The sequence below is a fragment of the Mus musculus genome, chromosome 5, assembly GCF_000001635.26.
Source record: "Mus musculus strain C57BL/6J chromosome 5, GRCm38.p6 C57BL/6J".
Lineage (NCBI taxonomy): Eukaryota > Metazoa > Chordata > Mammalia > Rodentia > Muridae > Mus > Mus musculus.
In genome coordinates, this window is record NC_000071.6 from 58,439,911 (window position 1) to 58,458,287 (window position 18,377).

The 18,377-nt window shown below is 36.4% G+C and overlaps 1 long non-coding RNA gene across 1 annotated transcript; it reads right to left on the reverse strand.

The window, feature by feature from the left end:
- Window positions 1-3,328: 3,328 nt before the first annotated feature.
- Window positions 3,329-13,088, reverse strand: 4930459L07Rik (RIKEN cDNA 4930459L07 gene). Its single transcript, NR_046190.1, has 3 exons — window positions 13,041-13,088; window positions 8,759-8,792; window positions 3,329-3,665 (listed from the first exon to the last, which is right to left on the reverse strand). It is a non-coding gene; the product is annotated as an RIKEN cDNA 4930459L07 gene (long non-coding RNA).
- Between the last annotated feature and the right edge of the window lie 5,289 nt (window positions 13,089-18,377).

An 18,377-nucleotide genomic window follows, 5' to 3' on the forward strand; every position in this document is an offset into this window, starting at 1 on the left:
CACCATGACCACTGGAGAGAGGGGGAAAGGGAATGGGGAAGAAGGGGCAAGAGAGAGGCAAAAGAGTAAGAGAGACAAGGAGGAGGAGGAGGGGTCAAGCAGCCCCTTTTATAGGGAGCCAGGCCTACCTGGCTACTGCCAGGTAACTGTGGGGAGGAGCGTACCTGGCTGCTGCTAGGTAATTGTGGGGGTGGAGTCCAGACAGAATATCAACATTTATGCCATTAATTTGTATTTTTCTGTATATTATTATCTCATAAAATGCAACTTTTGATAATTCAAGAAAGTGTGAGTAAAATTTATTTTCTTGTTACATTTAATATTATTTAGTGATGATCTTACTATGTAATTCCCTTTAATTCTTTGTCAATTTATTCCAATTACAGTTACTTCTAAAGTATACTTAAAATTCAAATTACATATAACAATCTATTTTCCGAAGAAGCTGAGAAGGAGGGTGACCAAATAGGAAGACCAGTAGTCTCACTAACCTGGACCTCTGAGATCTCTCAGACACTAAGCCACCAACCCGGCAGCATACAAGAACTATTATGAGGCCCCCAACACATATACAGCAAAGGACTCCCTGATCTGGTCTCAGTGAGAGATTATACACCTAACCGTCAGGAAATTTGAGGCCCCAAGGAGTGGGGAGGTCTGATGGGATGGAGGTACGGGTGTGGACATCCTCTTGCAGTTGGGGGAGGAGGAATAAGATGAAGGAATGTCAGAGGGTGGACAGGGATGGGGATAATGGCTGAACTGGAAAAAAAAGATTAAATAATAATAATAACAATAACAATAATAATAATATAATAATATAATGATGTACATATGTATGTAGTGTGTGTGTGTGTGTGTGTGTGTGTCTGTCTGTCTGTCTGTCTGTCTGTCTATAGAAACAAAAAGAGGCCTTTGAATCCCTTGGAACTGTAGCTACCGACATTAGTGAGCCACCAGCCATAGAAGCTGGCATATGAAATCTGGTTTTCTGATAATAGGATAGGTAAGAATTCCTTATTGCTAAGCCATGTCTTTAGCCTGTCACTAGATATTTCACAAGGACAATACATATAATAGTTTGAGCTATTCAGTGATTCACAAATGTATTATAAATCATACCTACTTAGACACAGTTTTAATTATAACACAACACTAGAAAATAAACATACTTTCATCCTAATATACTGCCAATAGAGGGCTTTCGAATACAGGCAACCTTTCAGATAATCCCTAAAAGAGCGTGTTGCCAAGCCAGAGTCATGCAGCCATAAGATGCCAGCTTACTAGAGTTACAGGGACACAGTCATTGCTTCAAACCTGAAATCCTGTTTGATTTCCACTGGGAGGCCGCCATGTGAATTACTCTCTTGAAATTAGTTGTGTATCAATCTGGAAACAAAAGAAAACCTAAAACTATTTTTGCTTATGCAACAATTGCAATTTAATGTTTTCTTAAATATTGTTTGCAAGATTTATTTCTTTCACAAGTGAATCGTTTGTTATATGCATGTGTTTGTGCGTATGATGGATGTATGTGAGTGTCTGTGTAGTTCAGAAGAGGTGTTTGACTCCCCCTCCTTCTCCCACAAGTTAATACTTGTAGTAAGCTTCCTGATATAGATGCTAGAATCAAACATGGGTCATCTGGAAGAACAGCAAATCTTAACAGCAGAGCCATCTGAAAAGATCCAAAATACATATTTGCTTCGTTGTACACATATATGTAAGGAAAAACCATCTAGAGATGACCTTACCATGGTATCCATCCCATCTGCAGACACCAAACCCTGACACTATTGCGAGTGCCAAGAAGTGTTTTCAGACAGGAGCCTATTATGGCTGTCCTCTGAAAGACTCTGCTAGCAACTGATTAAAACAAATGCAGATACCGTCAGTCAACAGTCGGACTGAGCATGGGGACCACATGGAAAAGTTAGGGGAAGGGCTGAAGGAGCTGAGGGGGATTAGAACCCCATAGGAAGAACAACAATATCAGCCAACTAGAATGTTCAGAGCTCCCAGGGACTGAAACAACAAAATGTATACATGGATGGGTCTATGGCTCCAGCTGCATATGTAGCAGAGGACTGCCTTACCTGGCATCTATGGGAGTGGAGGTGCTTTGTACTGTGGGGGCTCAATGCCCAAGCATGGAGGGAAGCTGGAGGTGTGAGGCAGGAGTGGGTGGGTAGGTCTGGAAGCACCCTCATAGAGGCAAAGGGAATGTGGGATGGGTTGGGTGGTTTGTGAGTGGGAAGGGGTAATTTTGAAATATAAATAAATAAAATAGCCAATAAAAAAGAAATTCGTAAAAATAAACAAGATTTTTTTTAATTATGTAAGATAACTAGTTTATCCCTGAGATGGATATCTAGAAAAGCATTTTCATTCAATTTTAAACACTGTTAGAAATTTCACTTATAAAAATACCAAAAAAAAAATCAGTATTTTCTTGTTCTCCATATTTTAGAATATTAGCATTTGGCTCATTAATTTACAATATTTAATATAGTATACATTATAATGATGTCCTCAGACAGTAACTTACATATTTGGAGGTAAAATAATTCATTCACAGATTCTATTATAATAATTAAGTTATAACAAATAATAAGTTCCTATTGGAAGTATTTTAAGAGTACTATAGATGGGATATGTTAAATTGAAAGAAAAGACACAGCTTTGTTTCAAGGAATAAAAAAGAGTAAGAAGAACAAGACTCTTTTTTCTCTTCTTAGTAACAAAGCATAGAGGCACAGAGGATAAAATACTCATTTTACCTGAGAAATAATTCTTACCTGAAAAATAAAAGAAACTCATAAGAGAAAGAAAACCTAACCACAATGACTACACAGTCTTATGTTGAAAATAATACATTTCATTATAAGGCAATTTCATTAAAAGTTGCATAGCCTAATACGCAGCTTTATGTAGCTCTGTGGAGTTATGTGATATCTTATTCTAAGAATGAACAGACTAAGCCATTTCTGAAAGAAGTAAGTTCATATGGAATAGCATGACAATATGCATGTACTGTGCACATACAAGCACACACACACACACACACACACAAATGTGTATACACCACACATACACACACACAGACACACACACAAATGTGTATACACCATACACACACACACACACACACACACACACACCATTAAATTAAATTTAAGATACATTAGTTTGTCATCACTACAGTACCCAATGCTTTATGTAAATGATAGGAAAGGGTTATCAGTCAATCAAGTCTCAGACCACATGTGAACTATGAATATGTTAGCTCTCAAGTCAAAATTCCCTTAAACATAGCTACAAATAATTTCCATGTACTTGGTTTATTACAGAAAGGAGCAAAAGAGTTTAATCTGTCTCATAATGGCCAATGTAAATAGATTATTTGTTCCAGGTTCATTCTATGACACTGTTTTATAATCTTCAGCATATTGCCATGAAACTTGTCCCTAACCAGGCCTTTATCCTTTGAGTAAATATTGAATTTGATAATCATATACAATTGTGTTGTATTGTTGTCCAAACATAGTTTGCCTACTGATTTAGAAGTTCCAAGGTTCTCTGGTTTGTGTAAGAAAGGTGAAATATTCCCATCCTGTTTTCAGTACACAATCCGCATTTTACCCTGACATGTGATGGAGAATCTGAAAGCAAAACAAAGAAAAATATAAAATAGCCTCTCAAGATTAATTGTTCAGAAGTACTTATTTTGAAATCACAATGCCATGAAGGTAAGAAAAATATAACCTCACTAGAGGTCAGAATATGTTTTGTTTTAATCCTCTATCCCAAGTGCTTATAGATGTGCTAGGTTCAATGCAAATAATTAAAAACACACAAAAAGATAATTACACGATGAAATATTCCGAGCTTAGATAGGAATGGAGTCTACATAGACTGAAAATTCTTTGATATTAAAATTTACCAAAAGTATTATAGGTAGGAATGGAATCTACATAGATTGTGTGAAAAGTCCTTGATATTAGCAATTATCAAAAGTTTTATAAGTAGGAATGGATTCTATTCAGAATCTCTGAAAATTCCTTGATATTAACAGTTACCAGAAGTTTTATCCCTCCTGTGAAGATCGCATCTTGATAGGAAATTGTTTAGTTGAATTGACATGAAACTCAGAAATAATATGTTCTCAATGGAATCATAGAGACTCAAAGCTCAACTACATTTTTAAAAATTCACATTACTATGATACAAATAAACATATCATATTCATCTTTCACATCCTTTATTAACCCAGGCGTTTAAGAGGAGAGAGAATCCAGGTGCAAATGTGACCGTGGGAAAGCAATCACTGTAAAGGAGCTCGAAACTCTGAACTGTATTGGTGTGGATCATAGAATTCTTAGAAAAGGAATTAGAGAGGAAGTTAGAGGTCATTTACTCTAATCTTATATCTGAGGAAATGGTTCTTTCTTCAATTATAATACACACAATTGCAATACATTTTCATCTATCTGGAGTCTGAGTTACTGGAAAGCTCAGTGCACTAATTTATCTTCCCACTTGACTTTTATGAGGAAAAAAGAAATTACAAATAATAGGAAGGATGGTTAATACATTTGAAGATGACTCTAGGGTACTCCCGGAAACTAAAGTAGTTTTCAGTCATCAGAAAAAGATACAATTATTTTCAGTATCATTTTAGTGCTAATTTCAGGCTTTCTAAGCAGGCAGGGAAACTCCTGCTTATGTGGATGCTCACTGCTGTGGGATTTGAGATAGGATGTTAGTATTAGGTACACAGAGAAAAACTCAGAACTGATGTTAGAGACCACAGAAGTGAGCAAGAGGCAAGAAAAGCTGCAGCATTATGCCCCACAAACATTGAGGCCTAAAAGAAGTCAGGAAAACCCATTTTTGCAATAGATTAGATTTTTTTAAATCCAATCACATATTTGGGAAACGGCAGATTTAAAGACTTGTCTGAAATCTTCTGACTCTAGAGAGCATTATGACATGTATCAGTGTCCTCAGTTTACCCCCTTCCTCTGAGATGCAGAAGTATACAGCTGCACTAGGAGGTACTTCCTTTCAAAGCGTCTGCAAAGCACTTCGTGGTCACCAAGGCAACCTTAACAGGGTATCTGTTTCTTGAAATCTACCTTATCTAATAAAGTGTACATAGTAAAATCTGCCATTTAAGATACCAATGATAAGAAAAGTACTCTTTGAAAACTAATGCCAACATTCTTAGGATGTGAAATGACAGCTGCTGGGGGCTTAAATTCCTTCCTATGACGTGTGCTAATGTGATCTCTTTAGAAGTTGCTTAGGGAAGATTCTGTTTTTCAAGATATGGCAGTCCTCACCTGTGACCCCAGAACTCTGACAACTGAGGCAGATTTTTGAAAAAATGACTGAATTTGAAAACAGTCTGGGCTGCGAAAGAGAGTCAAACTACCTTAAAGAGCAATTCAAATAAAAGTACACTAGGCAGCATTTATTATTTTTTTTTAGAAATTAAAAGGTTTAGACCCAGTCACACCTCTGTTTCTCACACATCTTTTCTTGTTCCATAATCTCCCTCATAATCCCTCACCTGTCAGCCTGTTGCACTACCTCTCCATACCCATCTTCATGTTGTTCTCTTGCTCACCTTGTTCCCTTTCCATCTCTTTATGTTTCCTGTGTTAAAAATTGTTTAATATGGTGCACAAGTATGTATTAGAATAAACTCTAACAGTGTGCTAAATGTTAGCTACCTAGGCTTCCCTCATGCCATGATAATTATTCAACCTGTGTAGTTAATCTATTTTTAAAGAGTAGTCATTACTACTTGCTAAGAACAGGTAAAGCTATTAAGAAGGTCTCACAACAGAATGGCCTTTAACACATCTAAGCAATAAAAGAGTTTGTAGTCGAACTTTTGAAGTTTCAAATTCCAAATCCTCACTTTGGGAAAGAAGATCCATTTGGGTGGTTTCTCTTCCTCTTTCAAGACCACCTAGTACTCATCATAGTTCACTATTCACTGAATGGATGCTATAATGCACTTAGCTTATGAGCTGGAAAGCAAGCATAGTGTGTTCTCCAAACTTGAGACACTTAAATTAGCTTATAAAACCAAGCATTCATTTTTTTAGAACTATTTGTAGAACTTTATATGTATGTGCATACTGTATTTACACCATTCCCCATGTCCTCTGATGCCTTCAACTCCTTCCACATTCTCCCAACTTCTCAAGACTCATAGGCTCTTACTCTTCTATTCTTTGCTTATTATTCTTTCTATTCTTTCTGTATACATGTACATATTAATAAATGCAAAATAACAGTTTTAGTGCAGGTCACATTTATAACTATTTAGCTTCAGATACTTTGGGAGCGGATAATCTATCAGTGGATTTATCTCTGGAGAAGACTGATTTTTCTCATCAACCTGCCTTTGCTTTTTATCTAGACCTGGGACCTTGTTAGATTTTCCCCATCATATTGACATGTCAGTGAGTACTATTTTTCAGGTCTTATTTAGGTCATATTTAACCTGAGCATGAGTACAGCTTCCCTGTCATACATAGAAGAAATCAGCACTCAACAACTGTTTCCTGGTTCATACATCCACTCTCCACCCACCCCAACCCAAACCATGCTGTGATGTTCCCCAAGCCTTAGTTATAAGAGTTGTGCTATAGGTGTATCAGTTGAGGCTGGACATCTATGCTCGGTTGGAAATCTCTGCATTTTGCCCAGTTATGGCTTTCTCTAATGATTTCTGTCTGTTACAAAGGACAAGTCTTTTAATGAAGAGTGAGAGATACATTTAATTTGTGAGTACAAAGATAGGTCTTTAGAATTCAGTTAGAAATCACACTGGTTTGGGGAGGCAGCAATTATAAGTTCTCCGCTAGAGACTTCAACTTCAGCTTCCACAGGGGATGAGCAAACTAGCAGTTCGTGGCATGAATTCTTTTCTACTGGGTAGGTCTTAAGTCCATTAGATGGCTATTGATCATCCCTATACCGTAAGTGCCATAATTAAACCTTTGGAGATAGATTGCTCTGTTGGTCATTGTGTTCACAGGCTTTACAGCTGGGTAGGCCTGTGGATCGTCTTTTGTTTCTTGGCATCTGCCATAGACTGTTTCAGCTCTATGATGGCTACTTCTCAGAGAGAAGGCTTCATGGACATTTGCAGCCATGATTTTCCTAGTGTTGTTTCTGAAGTGTATAATGCCTTCAGCAATAAGGGTCTTTCCTCAGTTCCTGGGAAGCAACCAAGAACTATAGCAATGGTTTACATTGATTTGGGTGTCTCTTAGACTACTCTATCACAAACCTAAAAGAACATTACCCTGACTGGCATTTTGTTTTTGTTTGGTCTTTGTTAGCTAATAAATGGTTTTGAAAGAGTATATCATAATTTATGGCATAATTACATACACACACATCATATGTATTTGAATATATATATGTGTGTGTATATATATGTATGCATATACACATACACATGTATACACGTATAGTTTTAGTTTTTATATATACACAGATAAATACACGCATATGAATACATATGTATATGTGTATTTGTATGTGGATTTATGTACACACACAATATACTCTTAGGTATACATATTCTTTCATTAATTTATTATTCATTTATTCACTTTGCATTATATCCCCTTCTTTCCTTTCTTCCAAGACCCACTGTAGCAACTCCCTCCCCCATTACCACTCCTCTTCTTCTCAGAGAAGGGGAAGGCCCCCAATTGTATCAACATGCCCAAATACATCAACACACAGCAAGGCAAAGCACATTCTCTTGCACTGAGGCCAGAAAAGGCAGCCTAGCTAGAAGAAGGACACACAATAGTGTCAGAGAGAGCCCCTGCTCTAATTGTTAGGGGATTCACATGAAGATAAAGCTTTCTATGACAAGTGAGTAGCAGGCTAGGTATAGCTCCCTCTCTAGCTCCCTCAATTCCCCATCCCTCAACTGTTCACAAGACTTCCTGAGCTCCATGTAATGTTTGACCATGTGTGAAGTCCATAGTTGGTGGATGAAACCTTTCAGGAGACAGTGTGCTAGGCTCTTTTCTGTAAGCATAGCATAGTATCATTATAGAGTTAGAGTTTATCTCTCTCCCATGGGATATGTCTCAAATTGGGGCAGTCAATGATCGATCATTCTTTCAATCTTCGCTCCATCTTTATGCTTGCACATCTTGTAGGCATGAATAATTTAGGATAGAAGGTTTTTTGAGTGGGTTGATGTCCCCATTTCTCCACTGGGATGAGCCAGAAATCGGGGATTGGGGAGGATCCTGGGGGTGACCCTAGCTGAGACTCCTAACAGAAGACGATATGAGCACTGAAGTGACCATCTCGTGTAGCCAGAGAGGGTTCCATATATACATATTTTAAGTGAACATAAAATGATATGAGTCCCTAATGGCACTTCCAACATTCTTACTGTTACTTTATCCCTTCTCCCTATCTCTCCACTTGCTCCCATTTTCCATTCACAGAGCTGTTGTTTTATAAAGTACTTTTTTTTTTTTTGCTTTTTTTTTGTGTGTGTGTGTTGTTGTTTTTGTTGTTGTTGTTGTTTTCTGAGACAGGGTTTCTCTGTATAGCCCTATCTGTCCTGGAACTCACTTTGTACACCAGGCTGGCCTTGAACTATAAAGTACTTTTTAAAAGTCATGACCAAGCACATATGTTCAAAAGGTATGTAGGCTTTAATTGCAAACAAATTTCTGATTTTATATACTACACTGACCTTTGTCAGCTTGTCTTGACTAAAATTTGCTCATCTGTAAAGTAGGGAAAAAACAATATTACACGACCATGTAGAGTACAAACAACTGTATTTTTATGTATAAATCACATTTTAAAAGCACCTTAATTAAATCTCCTTGTTTTCTACTTATAACCCTGTAAATATCCACCTGTCATGGTTAGCCTACTGTGATTTATTTAGACTTCTCTTTCCTGCAGGTTGTCTAAAACAATGTACACATTCCATTTCATGTTCAAATTTCTCAGTTTTAAAATATTGATGATTCACTAAACTATTGAAATTAATTTATATATATAATTTAAGGTATATAAAATTGTTCATTAATTAACAATCTGTCCCTTTTACATATCTAAGTTTGTTATTTTTTTTATTTTACTATTTTTATGAAGTCAGAGTAGTTTCTCTTAGGATGATACACAGCACACTATTTGCCCTTCCAAAACATTGGTGTACCTTGACATGAGATGTCACTATATATGTTATTGCCTCTTAGATTTTGGAAGACATATAATCTAGAAACAGGAAGGCATTAAAAAGTACAATTGTATTTCATAACTCTTTAAGGTTTTCAGGTATTTATTTTAGCATTTGGATTTCTACTTATAATAAAATCATATTGGCATATGCAAAATATAAGGGACAATTTGTACTCTCAAAATGTTCAAAATGGAGGGTCTATCTGAGCTGACTTCAACACCAATTAAGCCATGATATTAAAGTGCCTATTTATTAAGCCATGATATTAAAGTGCCTATTTATCTATTAAACTTATAAATACCAAGATTATGCTATTTATTCTACAGTTATGTTTAATTATAGCCTCCAAATAGATCTAAATATATGCGTATGATTGTATGTATGTGCATGTTGAATGTATGTTTGTGTGCATGTATATGAAGAGTTAGAGACCTGGTATCCTCAGTTGCTTTCTGTCTTAGTTCCTCCAGTCAGGCTCTCTCAATGAACGTGGAGCTTGCTTTTTTTATCTGGTAAGTTATTTGCTAGCAAGCTTGAGTGATTTTTGTGTTTCTTCCTTCCTCCCTGTTAAAACTAGGGTTACAAAGAATGCATAGTCATACAAGGTTTACTGAGTCATGTGCCCAGCCCTAATAGATATTTTTAAGGTAACATTTGAGTTAAGCTTAATGATAAGTAATATTTCCAAAAGATGACATGGAGGTTTTACTCAGTATGTAAAAGAAATGTTGTAGCTGAGGTGATGGTATGAGGGATGGCATTCCTTTAAGATTCTGACAGGGTGAAAAGGGTCTTAGAAACAGTAGCAATTCTGAGTGTGGGAAATATTCTAATATAGGAGAAATGGAAATTAAATATAGAGGATATGAAAGAAAAAATTCCACTCTAATGAGAACACTTGCAAACGTTGCAAAGGATGAAGCTCTAAAAGCTTAGCTTACCTGACAAGGTGTGACAGTCTAATCCCTGTGAGGACTTTGAAGAGGCCACCAAAGCTGTCTGAAGCCAGAGAACTGTGACTCCTGAGCCCTAGAATCAATTCCCGCTGGGTTTCAGGGCCGCCCTGGGAGTTTCTGCTTAAACAGCCTGCAAGAAATCTTTCTTAACATATGGGGCTGTAAAGTGACAGTACATGTTGTCAGGTCCCCCATTATAACTGTCTCCCAAGTGAAGGAAAGTGTGCGGCTTCTTTCTAGCCTTGTCATTGTCAAGATCTGTCCAGAGGCTTCCAGAGAAAATAGTTAACTTGAATAAGTTCGTCCTTAAGAAGGTGAAGCAGAAGATGGAGTTTCTGTCTTAATGTGTGGGAGAGAAACGAAGAAGTGAATTTTCAGTTTGTTTTTAAACAAGGCTGTCTCATGCAGTGAGAAATGAAGCATCAAATACATTTATATGACAACTCGAATGTGCTTAGCCAGACAGTAAGGTGACAGTTTCAAGAAGGGAAACTATCTCAAGAGTTAGTCAGAATTGTGTCCTTGGCCTTCAGAGGAACTCCCAAGCTACATGTGACTGCTCCTTTCTTGCCCATTTTCTGAGGTTTTACTTGCTAAATCTATTACAGTTATATACCTTATTCAGTACATTTAAACACTCTTCTGGGAACTCTCTAGAACCCTCTCAGAATTTCACCCATAACTGTTTTATAATTCCCTAAGGTGTCTTGAGTCTTCTACCAGAAAATTATTATTATATTCAGAATATCAATCTGAGAATATTTTACCAAACTGTTTACGGACCTAATATTACATTACACTTCAATGTCTTCTTCTCTCTGCATGATATCTTAGATTAATGCACTATATAAAAGCTTGTAAATGTAAACATGTTTCGTCTTTAAAAGTAATGAAAAGAGTTTTAGTAAACATTGAAATGATCAATGTGTAAATTGGTTCCAGATAATGTGTCTTAGTCAGGGTTTCTATTCCTGCACAAACATCATGACCAAGAAGCAAGTTGGGGAGGAAAGGGTTTATTCAGCTTACACTTCCATACTGCTGTTCATCACCAAGGAAGTCAGGAATAGAACTCAAGCAGGTCAGGAAGCAGGAGCTGATGCAGAGGCCATGGAGGGATGTTCTTTACTGGCTTGCCTCACCTGGCTTGCTCAGCCTGCTTTCTTATAGAACTAAGACTACCAGCCCAGAGATGGCACCACCCACAAGGGGCCTTTCCCCCTTGATCACTAATTGAGAAAATGCCTTACAGTTGGATCTCATGGAGGCATTTCCTCAACTGAAGCTCCTTTCTCTGTGATAACTCCAGCTGTGTCAAGTTGACACAAAACTAGCCAGTACATAATGTTTATCAAATATTTAGGAAGAGAAAATAAAATACTGTATGGCAAAAAAAAAAAAAAAAATCCAATTCAAAGAGGTAATTCTTGGTGGGAAGAGATTTGCTTAATAGGGATAGAATTTCCACACTAACAGCTTTTAAAAATACAAATGGGAAAAGAGGCAAGATTAGCTTAAATAAAACTTAATGCAACATTAGGTTTGCAAGCTTAATGGAATAGTTAGAATTTGAAGTTTACATTAAAAAGACAAATACAAATTATATTTTCATTGTATGTGGTTTGTTCACACATTTTAAATTTATAGAATTATTGCTAGTAATAATGTTTTTCATTGAAAAAGTATGATACATAAGGTAGTTTCTTTTATTTTTATACCTACGTGTCTGTCTAGTCATAGGAAAGAAAAAAATATGAACACGGGAATTATTCTAAGCAATTATTCTAATTTTCTTATGTTTCAACTTGTTATTTAATTTTGGGGGAATTGAATGCAGTTACTGATGCATGTAATCTATGTCTATGTCCTTATGTTTTATTTATTTACTTAGTTACTTACTTACTTATGAATTACTTTTTAACTAAAGGATAGAAGGATGACCATAGAGACAGACGGACTGAGTGACAGGTATAAATAATAGTTTTCTCCTTGCTCCTTGTTTACTCTATTACTACTTATTATGTAATGTACGTTCTTGTATTTTTGGTTGTGAGCCTAGGCTTTAATGGTCGAGCCATCTCTCCAGCCTGTAATGTACTTTCTTTATACTATTTAATGAAAACATCAACATTTTACAACTGTTTCTTTCTAACAATAGTGAAAATAAATGACCACAGAAAACAAACATTTAATATTTCTCTTGCAGTTCGTAGTTTTATGCAAACAACGCCAATTATGTTGAAAAATTACAGGGGTTTACCAGTTTGACTAGAGTAAATTCTGAAAACTACACCACCACACAAAGTTCACAGGGAAAGAGTAATCAGATTTTTATCAGCCAACAACTACCTAATCCAACTGGGCATTTTTATTGTTAACAAATATTCATAAGATACATGTAGGCTTAAATTATTCAAAACCTAATTAAATATGGATTCTTAAATGCTTTAGCCTCCCTTCTAGCCCTAACTGAGGCTATCAAAGGAAATCAAAGGTTGTTAGGCTGTGAAGGAAGTGGACCTGTTTAGAAAGAGTTCTTTGGGGTGATTCCACCCTTCCTTATCAGAATATCAGCAGTTCAGTCTACTAGCAAACCACCAAACATGGATCCAGCAGCTGCCGTCCAGTCCACTTGGTAGACACTACATGAGACTCAGCAGCAGCAGTTCAATCCAGAATGGACCACAAGGCTCCACTGTTAGGTGAGGCTAGCTAAACCAAAACTAGGAAGGCAGAGCAATGGGAACCAACTCTAGAACCTCCTCCCACAGTCTGAGGATTCATCTTTATATTCTTTCTAAACATCATGCATCCTTTTGCATGTCTACCTTAGCAAAACATCCTTTCACCTGTCTGCTCCAACAAAACATCATTATGACCTAATTGAGTCTCCAAAGAAACCAGAAAATTCCATTTGAGATCCCCGGGGAGCCCGAAAAACAGTCCACATTTCTTTTGTGCCAAACAGGTTATTCCAGTTTATTAGGGAAGCTTGACTTAATTCTTTTGAAAAGTCCAGTCCACTCAAATTGTAAGTAATTTTCCCAAATAATAGAGTGAAGAATTATGATATTTTCTGGCCTAAAACCTTCTTTGCCCCCTACTTCAATCCAGTTTTTACATATTTTTCAAAGTAATTTAGCTGATATTTAATCATTGATATTATAATATGCAAAGTGAGGATTATTGTCATGTCAGTTATTGTTAGCCAATAGTTAAGAATTAGAAAAGGCACAGAAAACATGATATGCAAAGAAAATATAATCTGGGAAATATTATAACTTTTATTGTAAAATCTGTAAATTTTAACATGAAAATGTATTTCTATATTATTGAACTGTGGAAACTCACACAGCTGTCTCATTCCATCTATGTTTCTTTAACACTAAGACCTAAAAGGAGTTCTTGGCAAAGGAAGGAATTTTATTTAGCTGACAATTCTGGAGGATTAAGGGTACACTGATTCATTTTGTTCATGTTTTGTGAGAGCTCTGTGGCAAGAACAGGTACAGAAGGACCAAGAATTTTGGCAGAAAGCAGGAGACCAGAAAAAGTATGTTCTGCCTCTGTTGATAACAGCCCACCCAAGTGAGAACACACTATGCATGAATCCCATCCAGGACCAAGCTCACGATTAACTTCATCGCTGATGATTTGGTCCATTGCCACACAGTGTAACCAAAATAAGGTCTAAAACTAAATTCTGTGCAGAGGAACTTTTTTTTTTTATTACAACATATTTTCCTCAATTACATTTCCAATGCTATCCCAAAAGTCCCCCACACCCTCCCCCCCCGACTCCCCTACCCACTCATTCCCATTTTTTGACCCTGGCGTTCCCCTGTACTGGGGCATATAAAGTTTGCCTAGACACACTCAAGGTTTTACTCAAAACACAGTGGCCTTTTTAAGAACATAAAAGACCTGAGTGATACTAGCCTCAACAAGGAGATAAAGTGAAAATGTGAGAAGAAGCTAAGGAGGAAATTTATTATTTTTCAAAAGAGCTTATCAAACAAACATTATGGGATGAGAAATTGTAATTTTTGGGAAAAAATGTCTTGTTTTTTAAATTACAAAAAGTTTGGTCTGTCTTTCAGGTAAAAAATTAATATTGAAGGCTATTTGTATTTTATTTATGATTGTCTTATGTTTTATATATATATATATGTATATATACATATATACATATATATATAAAATCGCATTTAAGAAAATGTGACTTGATTTAATGGAGGCAGCAAAAAACTTTGGTAATATATCCTTCCCACTGATGAATTACTTGAGTTATTGTGAATGTTTATTTATATTGTACTAAAAAAATTATTCAAGAATGTCTGTGATCTCTCTTCTCTATTTAAAGATTTGTGCTTTCAAAAATTGAATAGAGGAATTTAGGAAATCTGGCTATTGTTTTGGATTTTTACATTTGCAGAGTAATTTTAGATTTCATGTGAGTCTATAAACATGACCCATTTGCAGAGTTTTGTACATATCAATAAGATGTTTTACATCTTACTTCTTTCAGTGATGGAAATGAGCAAGGCTTGAAACAGGGACAGGGAAACTGTCAAAAGTTTTGTGAACCACATCACCACCTCTGCCTTATGGAGGCCAAGGCCATATTAGACAACTGAAAAGACAATTAAAAAAAAAAAAAAACTTCTCAGTGTCTCACACGCGATATTGTCTCACCAGCAAGAACACACGCGGTGAGAAATCGGATCCTTCTGCAGCAACTTTATTACACCAGTTTCAACATGAAGAGGAAGACCCCAAGCACCAAAAAGGCACTGCTTATATAAGCCTTAGTGTGGCGTGTCCACACCTGATTGGCTGCTCTCCCAGAGCCTCATCACCACGCCCCGGGATGGGCAGTGACTTGGCACGAATTTACTCTTGTACCTGTGCACATTACTTGTTTACCAGTTAGGCACAGTGGAGGCTCATGATGGCAATTGCTCACGGCTCCCCACACCAGTGGAACCATATAGCTGAAAAGGAATGTGATTTTCTCAAGTTGAAACTAAGGAACAGGACTAACGATTTTTGGAAAATTATTTAAACCTTTTGAGCCTCTTTTCACACTTTCGATATTAAATTAGTTCAATTTTTATTAAATATTCCAAGTTTGTGAAACATGACAACTACTTACAAATACAAGTTTTGTAAAAAGTGGTGATGTCTCAGTAAAGAGAGCTGCTGTAAATTTACCTAAGTTTGACCTATGAGACCCATATATAATTTCTCCTCTACTTCCACATGATTACTGTGGCACACACACAAACACACACACACACACACACACACACACACACACACACACACACACAGAGCTCTTAACATTTTCAAATACATGTACCCTCTGAGGTTTTTCTTATCTCTGAGCAATTTCTGACTAGTTTATGCCACTGGTTGTGTCCTCTAGGAAGAGGTTTCTGGAGTAAAGACATCATGAAAAGCATCTCATGAGCTGTAATATTCTGGTATTACACACTGACACAACAGACTCACCTAATGCTTGACACAAATGTTGGGAGTTGTTGACTCAGACAAGACTACACAGTGAAGGGGTATGTTCAATGCACCATTCAGAACACTGTAATAAGAGTTTCCAAGTTGCATCCTTGAATTTGTCTCACTGACAATCTTAGTTCCATGAATCCTTACTGAAATCCAGGTGCAGCAGAAGTAGAGTTTCAAATGACCTTTGATGATTTACAAACCTAAAAATGAAGGTGAATTCTGTTGCTCAAATAAATTATTTATTGTTGTTGTTTTGCAGGGAACTTTTGAAAGAAAAATTTAAATCTAAAGAAGAATGTATAACATAATTTTAGAGAAACTTCAGAAAGAAAATGTCATCCAAATTTATAAACAATGCAGAGTAGTTGATAGCAATGCTTCCTATGGTAAATATGTATTAATTTTATGCATGCATGCTAATGGATAGTGTATATAATTTCTACCAGATGTATTATGAAAGTAAATATGAAAGACATTTGAATTATACTAACTTCATCATTTAACTTTCTCATGACACATACCTATGATTAGGATTTGGAAATGGAGACAGGAAGACCAGATTTCACAGGTATAAAGTGAGTGTGATCATGGTTTGGGTTACCTGAGGCCCTTATCCAAAAGCAAAGCCTAAGAGTTTAAAACTAGTTTTGTTGGTTAAAAAATGTAAAGAATGGTCAGCTATATGACTTAGAAGAAAGAAAAAAAAAGTGGAGAGGGAGGCCACATTGATAAGCCTGAGGATCGAAATTTGATAACTGGAACACTCAGACCAGAGCTAAAGAACAGACTTCTGCAAGTTATCTCTCATCCCTCTGTGCTCTATGGGAGTGTGTGTTCATGTGTATAAGAACTGTTCTAGTCACATTTCAATGGCCGTACTAAGATATCATGACCAATGCAGCTTCGAGAATCAGCCTCTTGGAGGATACCAGTTTCAGTGGGTGAGGCCATGACCATCATGGCAGGGGTTAAGGAAGAAGGTAAGCAGGCATGATGCTAGTGTATAAAACCTCATATCATCATCAGCAAGCAGTTGGTTGTGGGAGAAATGGCATGGACTTGGGAAACCTCAAAATCTGCCCCCAGTGACATATCTCTTACAACAGGGACATACATCCCAATCCTACCCTAATAAGTCTACCAACAGAAGAAGAAATGGTCAAATGTATGAGTGGGGGTTGGGGGTGGGGTCAATCCCATACAAACTAGCAGAACAATACAGTTAAGAAGTGTAATTTTTGAATTGGAAATAAAACATGAACAAGAAAATTTTTGTCTCTTGCTCCTTACCTCTTGCACCCTTGCTCCTCCTCAAAGAAAGAAAACTTGCATCTAATGTAAAATACTAAAATAGTGCTTGTAATTTAGATACATTCTTTCTTTAAAATATATGAAAATGTGCATATATATGCATATATATGTATATATATTTATATATGTTTCTTTAGATCATATGGACACATTTTTTTCAAAAGCAGTAAGGAATTGTGAAATTAATTATTTTTATCTTAAGGGTAAGGATATCAATAAATGAATGTACTTACTGAAAATGTCATTTTTAAAGATTTTGCTATTTTCATATAAGGCATTTCTATAGTGAATGCAATCTTTTGAAAACTCAGAGTTGTCTATCACACCACACACACACACACACACACACACACACACACACACACACACACACACTGCTTCCTGCTGAACTTCTGCTCTGCTGCTAATCTAGCTCAGTTAGTACATATAGACAACCAATGGCCACTGTGGAGTCAGCTCAATTCTTTATTCTATTGTATTTTAGGGTTGATACTTTCACTGTTATATATACATTTCTAAAATGTCAATGTATCAAGGTGTATCAATTCAATTGTTTCTACTTGAAAAACAACCTGCAGAATAGTTTCCTTGAAGCTTTCATGCAAACAGAAATTTTAATTTATCCTCACAATTCAATTTTCCTCCTCCTTCTGTTATCTTATATATTTCTTTAATAATTGTCAGTAAGTTTTTGTACATTCCCAAGTCCCTTCACCATGATCTAAATCTCTGCTCTTTTATTCTTAATACTTTATGTTATAGTTATCCCTTTTCTTTCTTATATGTTATGTCTCCATCTTTTCCTTCATACTTTATGTGGCAACTGGGATTATTTAATTATTAGAGCCACATCTTCATAAAGGGAGCATCTTATAAGAAATGTCTGACTCAGGCATCCAAAAGCACTCCATGGATAACTGGCATTCACAGGAAGCTCTTCAAGTCTATCAACAGGCATCCCTGCTTACTGCCTTTGTCATTGAAATATGACTTCCACATGAGGACATCCTAGGGGAACAGGGTCAAGAGGGAAATGCATTACTCTCTTGAGGAAACACTGCAATGTGTGTGCTGATTGTAATTAGCATTCTAAATATGGATACTCAAAATGTCACAGAAATATTCTCTTTATGTTTATGACTTTAAAACCTTTCATCTGGATTCTGGGCTGGAAATACTAAAAGCAATTAAGTCTCCCCCCACCCATAGATATAATGTAGATGATTCTTTTTTGTCAAAATGTCTTAGTAAAGCAGTCTCTTAATTGCAAGTTAGTCTAGACAGTTTTGCTATATTCATTTCAAGCCACACCAAGGAATTCTCTAAAG